At 41.7% G+C, this 10158-nt stretch overlaps 1 long non-coding RNA gene across 1 annotated transcript; it reads right to left on the minus strand.

Moving 5' to 3' along the window:
- Window positions 1-1430: 1430 nt before the first annotated feature.
- On the minus strand, window positions 1431-9608 carry LOC105726371 (uncharacterized). The gene is made up of 3 exons (XR_001109518.3): window positions 9465-9608; window positions 3147-3254; window positions 1431-2249 (listed from the first exon to the last, which is right to left on the minus strand). It is a non-coding gene; the product is annotated as an uncharacterized LOC105726371 (long non-coding RNA).
- Between the last annotated feature and the right edge of the window lie 550 nt (window positions 9609-10158).

The raw sequence follows: 10158 nt of genomic DNA on the forward strand, positions 1-10158 counted from the left end.
AAATTTCTGATAGCAGTGACCTCTGGGGAAGGAAGAAGTGGAAAGGGACTGGGAAGGGGAACAAAGGGGACTTGGACTTTCTCTGAAGTAAGAACAATGAAACATGCACATCTGTTCCTTCTGGCGGGTGGGCACGGGGCATTTGTTACATTCTCTATTGTTTCTGTACTTATATACTTGTCCAAAATAAGAAGGAGAATGGCATCTTGAAAAAGCAGTGCTCTGGAAAGCAGTTTGCACACCACCTTGGCTGTGCCATCGCGCCTCCTAACTCTGGGGTGCAGGCGGCTTCCTTCCCAATGAGGGTGTAACACCTCCTGTCTTCTGGTAAGGACCTGAGCAAGTATTGGGTCCAGTCCAATTTTGGGGTCAGTTATTCTGTGAAAGTCAAATGTAACTTGAGGTTTTAAAAGGAGGAAAGTATAGCTAGGATGTAGAACGTTGCCAGTTGTATTTTAAGAAAATCTCCTAATCCTAGTCAGAAAAAGAGTAAAACTTCCTGATAGGTCAATGTACAATAAATTCCAACATGGTATGATAGGGTTAGGAATCAGACAGACCTGGACTTAAATTCCAGGATCATTATTTCCTAGTTTTGAATCATTTGGCAGAGAAACATATTTGCATCTCAGGCTCCTTTGCCACAAAATATGACTCTGTTGTGGGAACTTCACGAATGAATAAGGTCTATCCTTATTCATTCCTCAGGCAAAATAGACACCTATAATCCTGACCATATTTCATTACTTCTAAGCCACACAGTTTCTTCCATTAAATAATCTCTGAAATCAGGGCCTACTTATAATCTATAATATCTTAAAATTATAATTGGTGGAATTTTTTCTTATTTCTTACCATGAACCACACAAAAATATGTCTTATAATTAGCGAGGTTTCTATTCTATTAAAATATAGTATTTTCTGACTTTTCTCTTTCATATAGTAGGTATGTATAAATCTAAATTAATCAGTAATGTTATTGGGCTGTTACCTGATCTGTATCATCAACCCTGAGAAAAATGCTCATAAGAACTTACCTCTTCTTAATCAGTCATAACAGCCTTCCTAGAGAAAAAATAAATAAATGGGGTTCCCTCCACAATGGAAGCTTTGGCCCTAGAAAGGATATCTCCCTAAAATCAATCATCATATTTTCAACATGTTTTATGTTTCTCCTGAAAGACTGCTGCTGGGCAAGATAGGCATATCTGAAGAAAGCATTAAGCACACAATAACAGCCGTAAACAAGCACTCAGCTCATCTTCAGTCTAGTTTCTTAACAAGCAACAGAAGCATTAGCTAAGCATTTTTGAGAAATGAGGAACAATTTGGATAACTTTTGAAACATAAAAAATGTAACAGGACAATAAGGTATAAGTCTCAGGAAATGTATATAATAAGAACACATTATGCTTTATATTTTTCGAAGATTTATCATCTATTTTATTGGATATGATTGCCATGAATTAAAAGAATATTATTATTCTTTTGCACATCAGACTAATGAGGCATGGAAATAAGTGGTTTGTTAAGATCACATAACTAGTAGAAATAGGAGCAGAACCCAGATGTTCAATTTCTCATCCCTTTTTTTCACTCTAACAGCAACCAAGAAAAAAAAAAGATTTTATTTGTGTCCTCTTATGGGCTTGCACACCAAATATTTTATTAGATATCTTGCTTTTCTGATCACCCTTTCAACCTATCTCATTAGCAACAGCCTTGAATTTCTCTTTTTCTTTCCTTCCAACGTATGGATCCATAAAATCATTCCTTCAAAATATTTGACAATCTGCTATGACAGGAAAAGCCAATGTATTCACTTTTGTCATATCCCAGCCTGGCAAATTTGCCTGTGTTTTCTGGCATATTCTAATGAAATTACTGTTCAACTTACAGTGTACTTCCTTACAGCCCTGAGTGAATTCCCCTGCCCCATTAATCTGTATTTTCATCTATCCAAGATGTCATCTTATTTTCCATTCTGCCTAACTCACTAGCTACACAATCTGTGAAACAACACATCAAATGGAAATTGCTCTGAGAAAATGTGGCCATAAACATGTGTCAAGTTTATCACGTGCTGGGATTTTTTAAAAATACAGTTCAGATAGTATTAGGATATATGTAATCAAAAACACATCTGTGTTTTTATTTTCAAACCAGCAGAGATTTCCAGAACTCTTTAGTGGCTTTTATCTTCAAAAAACTTGTTGTGGCCCATTGCCGGTCATTCATCCATTATTTTCCTGGGCAGAAATGATATGAGAGGGTTAATTTGTATCCTGTGGAACCTCCAGCTAAAACAGTTGGTCAATAATAATTGCTACTTTTCATTGAATGGCTACTACGCATCAAGTGCTATGCACTACCTGAGAAGATTAAGTATTATTAAACTGGTTTTACAAGTGATGAAGTTGAGATTTAGAGACGTCATAATTGTCTTAGGTCACCTAGCTAATAAGTAGAAAGTCAGGATTTGAACTCAAAGCCTATGCCCTTATCCACTCTGATGTGAGTTTAATTTGATCTGAACTTCTATCTTTAAAAAACCATTGAAGACTTAGAAATCTGGAATTCTGACTGAATGTTGAGTAACTCTTTAATCCTATTAATACTCGTGTATTTTGGTTTTTATGTATTTAGTCAACTGATACCATTTTTCTTTATTCTGCTTGGTCCTGGGGATAACACGGTGAGTAAATGCAGATATGGTGCTCATCCTCATGGAGTTTACAGCCCAGAGGAGACACCAACACTAATCAAATCACACACAAAAAACGTAAAATTACACTTTGGCCAGGAGCAGTGGCTCACACCTGTGATCCCAGCCCTTTGGGAAGCTGAGTAGGGTGGATCACTTGAACCTAGGAGTTCAAGACAACCCTGGGCAACATAGTGAGACCCTATCTCTACAAAAAATACAAAATGTAGGCAGATGTGGTAGTGTGTGCCTATAGTCCCAGCTACTTGGGAGGCTATGCTGAGAGGACCACTTGATCCTGGAGGGTAGAACAGGCAATGAGCTGAGATCATGCCATTGCACTCCAGCCTGTATGACAGAGTGAGACCCTGTCTCAAAAAAAAAAAAAATACATTTTAACATCCTATACCACATTTAATCCTGTGAAGGAGACATCTGGTACCTGTTCATGGACTCTGACTGAGACCTGGAGGTCATGCCAAAGCTTTCAGAGTGGGAAATGTTGTGATCCACAATCCATAGAGCACAGCCTTGGTTGCTGTTTCTAAAGCTGAGGAGACAACAATGAAAAGGATTTGCAGCTAAGTCCGTGGTCAGCGCTTTTGAACTGAATCGGCTGATTCCCCGACTGACTTGCTCTCGTAGTAATTTTCTTATTATGAAGGACACTGTCTCCATTCCTTTTGGCCGAACGTAAGTATGTTTGCAATAGCACACATCCCACTGATGGCTTGGCCATGAAGGATGGCAGGGAGAATAGAGTCAAGGATAACTGTGAGAATATAAGCATGGGCAATTAAGAACTGCGGACCGTCCCTCACTAGCAGTAGTAGAGCTGAGCAGCAGAAAAGGTTTGGGGGAAACTTGGATTGCAATAATATAATCCATTTTAGACATAGAGATTTAAAGGATGGTAAATATTAATAGAAACACCTTGCCAGACTGGGCAACATAGAGAGACCCTGTCTCTATACAAAGTAAAAACAATCAGCTGGGTGTGGTCCCACACACCTACAGTCCCAGCTACTATTAGGGAGGCAGAAGCAGGAGGATCACTTGAGCCCAGGAATTTAAGGCTGCCATGAGCTGTGATTGCAGCACTGCACCCCAGCCTAGGTAACAGAGCAAGACCCTGGAGAGAAAGACAGAGAGAGAGGGGAAAAGGAAAGGAAAAGAAAGGAGAGGAGAGGAGGGGAGGGGAGGGGAGGGGAGGGGAGGGAGCAAAAAAGGAAGGAAGAGAGGGAGGGAAGAAAAGGAGGAAGGAAAGAAGGAAGGAAAGAAGGAAGGAAAGAAGGGGAAGGGAAGAAGGAAAGAAGAAAAGGACCTTGCAGATTGAGGGGAAAAAAGATGATAACAAAATATAAAAATGGGGATATGAATGGAATTTATCTGAAGTCTGTAGTAATAACCCTCTATAATTACATTATCATCATTTCACATGGTGCTTACTCATGTCTACACACATGTTAATCTCAGAACAAGCCTGAGAGGTGGGTATTGTTAACATCCCCATTGAATGGATCAGGAATCTGAGACCCAGAGTGTCTGTGGCACAGCCACAGCAATAATGCTGAGTTGGATGCAAACCCAGGCAAGCTGGTGCCCAAGACCACATCCCTAACCACCCTGTGGCTCCCTACCTAACACGATAGAGTATACCTCACTTGGGCATCTAATTCCACACTTCATTCTCACAGCAGCACCATGGAGGAAGAACTGTTAATTCATCTCTACAGACAGAACAACAAGGCCTTCCCAAGTCACAGAGTTCCAGATCCCAAACTCATGATTTCTGGTTCCAAATTTAGCGTTCTTTCCGCTCTCCCTCAGCTGCCCCTAAGAGCTCAAGAGCTCCCGCTTTAGGTAGCAAGGAGGGAAAAGAAGGAATTTGTACAAGTGTTGAGGGGAAAAGAGGTGATGGTAAAGAATGAAAAGTCAGAAGAAAAAAAAACCCCAGAGAGCTTAAAACAGATATTTTCCCTGCTAGTAACAATCTGGTCAAATGATAACTGACCACCTGCTGTGGGCAGAACTAAGTTTGGTTTGGTGTTTGATGTTTGCTGAAGGGCAGGTGCAAAGAGAATACTGATTAGACCTGATTCTTGCCCTAGATGAATTTATAATCTTATTGAAGCATAAGTCAGAACTTAAACAAAGATAAGCATTTTTCCAAAGTAATATGTGGTCTCAGCCGGAGAACTCAAAAGGAGAGCAGCAGGATGTCGGCAGAGGCAGAAGTCCCAGCTGAACTGTCAGAAGAGGCTTTGGGAGGGCAGGTGCGGCCTGAGTATTCTATTAAGAGAAGCATTTTGTGCTGTTGCTCTTCTGTTTATTTATGCATAACATTTATAAGGCTCCTGAAGCCTTTTCTAACAATTCAGCCTGGGACTTCTGCCACTGCACATTTACCTTGATCCTTTCTAGACCAAGATGGGAGAAAACTAATTCAAATCCTTTCCTCCCTCCTACTTTTCACTCTCCAAAATATGAAACATAATGACAAGGTCATGTGCTCATGCCTGTGATCTCAACGCTTTGAGAGGCTGAGGCAGGAGGATCTCTTGTGCCCAGGAGTTTGAGACCAGCCTGGGCAACACAGGGAGACCCTGTTTCTACAAAAATTTTTAATATTAGCCAGGTGTGGTGGCGCACACCTATAGTCCCAGCTACTGCAAAGGCTGAGGTGAGAGGATAGCTTGGGCCCAGGAAGGCTTCAGTGAGCTATGATTATACCACTGCACTTCAGCCTGTGTGACAGAGCTAGATTCTGTCTCAAAAAAATAAAAAAGAGAGATAACAACAAATTATCTAACCATAACACTGAGATGGTTTTTGAGTGGCCTGTCCCAGAGTTTGAAAGTCCTTTGAATGAGCCCAGAGGCCCACACTCCAACTGTTAAACTAAGTCACACAGTCCCTCAAGGAAATAACCTCCCTTTCAGGACTCAGGATGCCTTGGCTGCAGTTAAAGGAACATTAGCCCATCCATATGATCCCTGCTTCCCAAGAAGAAGCTAACCCAACATGAACAACATTTGTTAAAGTGATTTCCTTTTCATGTTACAGGAATCACCAAAAGCTAATCCACCAGGAATCTTGGGTTTTATTCATTTTTAAGCTTTTTTTATTGTTGTTTCTGTTTTTAGAGACAGGGTGTGGCTCTGTCACTCAGGCTGGAGTGCAGTGGCTCAATCCTAGCGCACTGTAGCCTTAACCACCTGGGGTCAAGTCATCCTCCCACCTCAGCCTCCCAAGTAGTTGGGATTGCAAGTGCACACCACTGCACCCAGTTAGTTTTTTATTTTTGTTTGGTAGAGATAGGGCCTCACTATGTTGACCAGGCTCGTCTTGAACTCCTGGCCTCAAGTGATCTTCCCACCTTGGTCCTCCAAAGTTCTGGGATTATAAGTGAGAGTCATCACACCCAGACTGAACCTGAGGGTTTTTTAATTTTGTCTACAAGTCCAGCTGTATCAAAATATATGCCTGAAGTAAAGCCCAGAAGTTTTACATGTTCCTTTCCCTTGATGGGGAATCCCATTTCTGCTATTGAATGGGATTTGTATACATTGAGTTCATTAAAGGGAATTATATAAGGAACATAGAATAGGCAAATTCATAGAGACAGCAAGTAGAATAGGGGTTGCCAGGGATGGCAGCAGGGGAATATTGGGAATTAGGTTCATTGGGTATGGAGGTTCAGTTGGGATGATGAAATAATTCTAGAGACGGATGTTGGTGGCGGTCGCATGACAATGTGAATGTAGGTAATGCCACAGAGCTGTATGCTTAAAACTGGTTAAAAGAGTAAATTTTACATTGTGTATATTCACACGATTTCTTTTAAAAAGTGGAATAAAGAGAATTTGTTTCTAAACCAGTTACTAAAATCTCCTAAGGGCCATAACCAGACACCTTTTTATGACAGACACATTTTTAGTAAACTCTTGGAAAATTATCATAAGGAAGGGAAAGAAGAAGTGATGGCTTTGGGCATAACATCAAAGAAAGTCAAACTGTTTGCTAGGAGTCATAGTGTGAGTAACTCAGGTCAATCATGGCTGCTTCCTGGATTACTTAAGGAAGAACTCGGACCCCAAAATGGTCACTCATCGTCTAACAGAAGTGCCTTGAGGCTTCCAGCCAATTGCTATGAGTTTAAGAAACCCAAGTCTTCAATTAGGTTGGTGCAAATGTAATCACAGTTTTTGCCATTACTTTTTTTAAAAAAAACCAGAGTTTCACTCTTGTTGCCCAGGCTGAAGTGCAATGGCCTGATCTCATTCACTGCAGCCTCCGCCTCCCAGGTTCAAGCGATTCACCTGCCCCAGCCTCCTGAGTAGCTGAGATTACAGATGCTTGCCACCACAGCCAGCTAATTTTTTGTATTTTTAGTAGAGACTGGGTTTCACCATGTTGGTCAGGCTGGCCTCGAACTCCTGTCCTCAGGTGACCCACCCACTTCGGCCTCCCAAAGTCCTGGGATTACAGGCATGAGCCACCTTACCCAGCCTTTGTCATTACTTTTAATGGCAAAAATTGCTAATGGCAAAAACTGTGATTACTTTTGTACCAACCAAATATATTTCAGTACCTAGAACAGGCAACTTCACTGACACAGAAGAATAGAGGTTACCAAGAAATGGGGGGATATTGTTTAATGGGTGCAGTGTTTCCCTTTGGGATAATGAGAAAGTTCTGGAACTAGTGGTGATGGTTGCACAGCATTGTGAATGTACTTAGTGCCACTGAATTGTACACTTTAAAACGATTACATTTTATGTTATGTATAGCACTACCATTTTTTAAAAAAATGTAGACCACTTCAGCTATTTGCAACAACTTCTGGAAAAAAGAAAGAGTGAATCCTAAGGGAAAAGACCAATAAAGAATTGGCAGACATTGGTGGGGCAGGGGAGGGAGGGCATTATATTTCAAAAAACAGGCTATTTTGGACATGAGACAGCATTTAGTCAGTCAACTCTGCAGACGTGTCCCAGGCAACCAACTGGCAAGGCCCTTGTCAGCCAGAAGTTTTCCAAGTGGCCCAGTCACTCTCTCCTTGGCCTCCCGTCCCCTTCCTCTTCCTCCTCCTGAATTCTTTAGAGCCCTGACTGATCATTTTCTCCCTTTTATATTGGCAACCACCCACATTGAATAAACAAAATACACAGGATGGAGGGGGATGGTGAGGAGGAGGCACATTTCAGAGTTAAGAAAACAAATAGTCAGCGAAGCACAGGAGACCACAATTTGACTTAGACAGGTTTAGCTATGGAAATAAGTGTCAGACGAGTTGATTGTTTCCAGACCTCAACAGGCCAGAGATGGAGAGAGCAAACCGTACCATTTATCACAGCAAGTTCACAAGGGGTGGAGTCGAGGTTAAGGAAATGGATGGGAAGAAACAAGAAGGGGAGTTAAGGTCCCTTTTCATTAACTTGTCACTGAGAAAGCCAAGTGTGTAATAAAGCTCTGTTGGGTACTGATTAGACTCTGTGGGTTTGGGCAGGGAAGGAAAAAGGAAAACCCAGAGAGCAGGAGGAACTGTGAAAAGATAACGTAATACCAATCATGACATGACTCTTGATGGAACAGAGCGGAAAGGATTGAACCAAACCAAACCCAGAGCCCACAGAGTCACACAGCCACTCATGGAGAGGTTCCCATGGGCTGTCCAGATAGGAGCATCTCCAGAGGGATGAAGAAGCAAGAGGAAATGTGGACCGTGGGGGAAGTAAACAGTCTCTTCCTCTTTCGCATCTTGGCCATCAAGAGGTAAAGAAAGACCCAGATGGACCTTGTCCTTCCATAAGCTCTTCACAGTGGCATGAGCACAAAGACAATCAGACCCTTAAAAAAAAAAAAAAGTTGTGGCTGGCAAAAAAAGTTGTGGCTGGCTGTGTGTAGATGGAATTGATGAAGGCCTTGTTTTCCAAGTCAGATTATTATAATAGAGCTGCAGAATGAGCTACATGCATTACAAGTCAAGTCTTCCCTTTTGAGAACTATCGATATAAACAGTCAGCTCTTTCTTATTGCAAGGGGTCAAAATGCTAGATGTGCATTCAGGCAACACCATTCGTATTCTAGGACAACTTTGCCAATCAAAAGAACATATGCCTGAGTGTCCTGGCCTTTGAAAGTTCTGTTAAACACTGTGAAAAGTGCCATAGGGACCATGGCCAAAGACAGAGAGGACAGGTCAACCAAATACAAACCAAGTGAACACACTCACTCGTGGAGTACCAATTAAGACAAAGGAATAAAGCCCGAAAGGAGCCCCAAACTGCTGAAGCAAAACAAAGTTTAGAGGGAATCAAAAATGGGAGCTACCTGGGGAACCAGGTTTGCAAGTAAAATTGTGAACATTTGGTATTAAACCAGCAATGCTAACATCATTAACCACCACCCAGCTGAAAGAAACATATTTTTGCTACTTCAGAGCAAAGGAACAAAAAACCTTCAGCCAAACCTGTCATATTTTTTTTTCCTTCTAGACTTTGTTCCTTTAACTGCCAAGCTCTGTGTACGACTTTTACTGGAGGATTATAATTAACTGTGTTAAAATGAAGACATTTTATTTTAACTTTTTGTGTCCTACATATTATCAAAATGATCGGGAAAGCAGCAGAAAATGAGTCCCCCTTCCTTACACACACACACACACACACACACACACACACACACACACACGCTCACACATTCTCAAATTCAATGAATCCAGTTTTTGCATATGGAAATCATCACTCTCAGTTACCAAGCAACTGCCATGATTCGTTTTTCTATCTTCTGATGGTTCCTTTGTGTTGGCTTTAATGGAGAATTGGACTGGTTAGTGCCCAAGGTCCTTTTCAACCTCGAGGTGCCATGAGTCTATGAAGGAGGTAGGATCATAAACTGTCAAATCGAGAGTTCTAACAAAGAACAGACGGGCGAGGTAACCCTCACCCTCACCCAATGCTAACACTGGTACCGCCCTCAGGCAATCGTGGTGCCAATCCTGCAGTGACAGAAAGGGACTGGACATATTTGAGGTTTTCTTAATTTTATTTTTAATGAAAGATGCTCTGCAAACACAACTTCAAGACATATTTGAGCCACTGTCCCCCCTGCCCCACTTCTTAGCAGATTGTTGTCCCTAAGGTCGTCCTATATAGGTGCTCTCTAGTGGTCACCATCCGTGTGCTAGTTTCTCAGCTGTAAACTTGGAATAATAGTAACACCAACCTCTCTCTTCCAGTAGCAGTGGTGTGGGGATTGACTAATTAAGCCCTGTGAAATGCCTTGAAAAGTAGACAATAGAACTCTGTGCCTGTCAGAAAGAATTCACACTATTCCCCTAATGCCTGACCCGAGGGTGGCGGCTGCATTTCATGTCTCCCTATGCTGATATTTCATCACACTTGGACAAAGGGCTCTGGAGTCAAAGGGCAGCTTAAACCGTACACCCA

The sequence above is a fragment of the Aotus nancymaae genome, unplaced genomic scaffold (assembly GCF_030222135.1).
Source record: "Aotus nancymaae isolate 86718 unplaced genomic scaffold, 86718_ANA_hifiasm-v0.15.2.pri h1tg000009l, whole genome shotgun sequence".
Classification (NCBI taxonomy): domain Eukaryota; kingdom Metazoa; phylum Chordata; class Mammalia; order Primates; family Aotidae; genus Aotus; species Aotus nancymaae.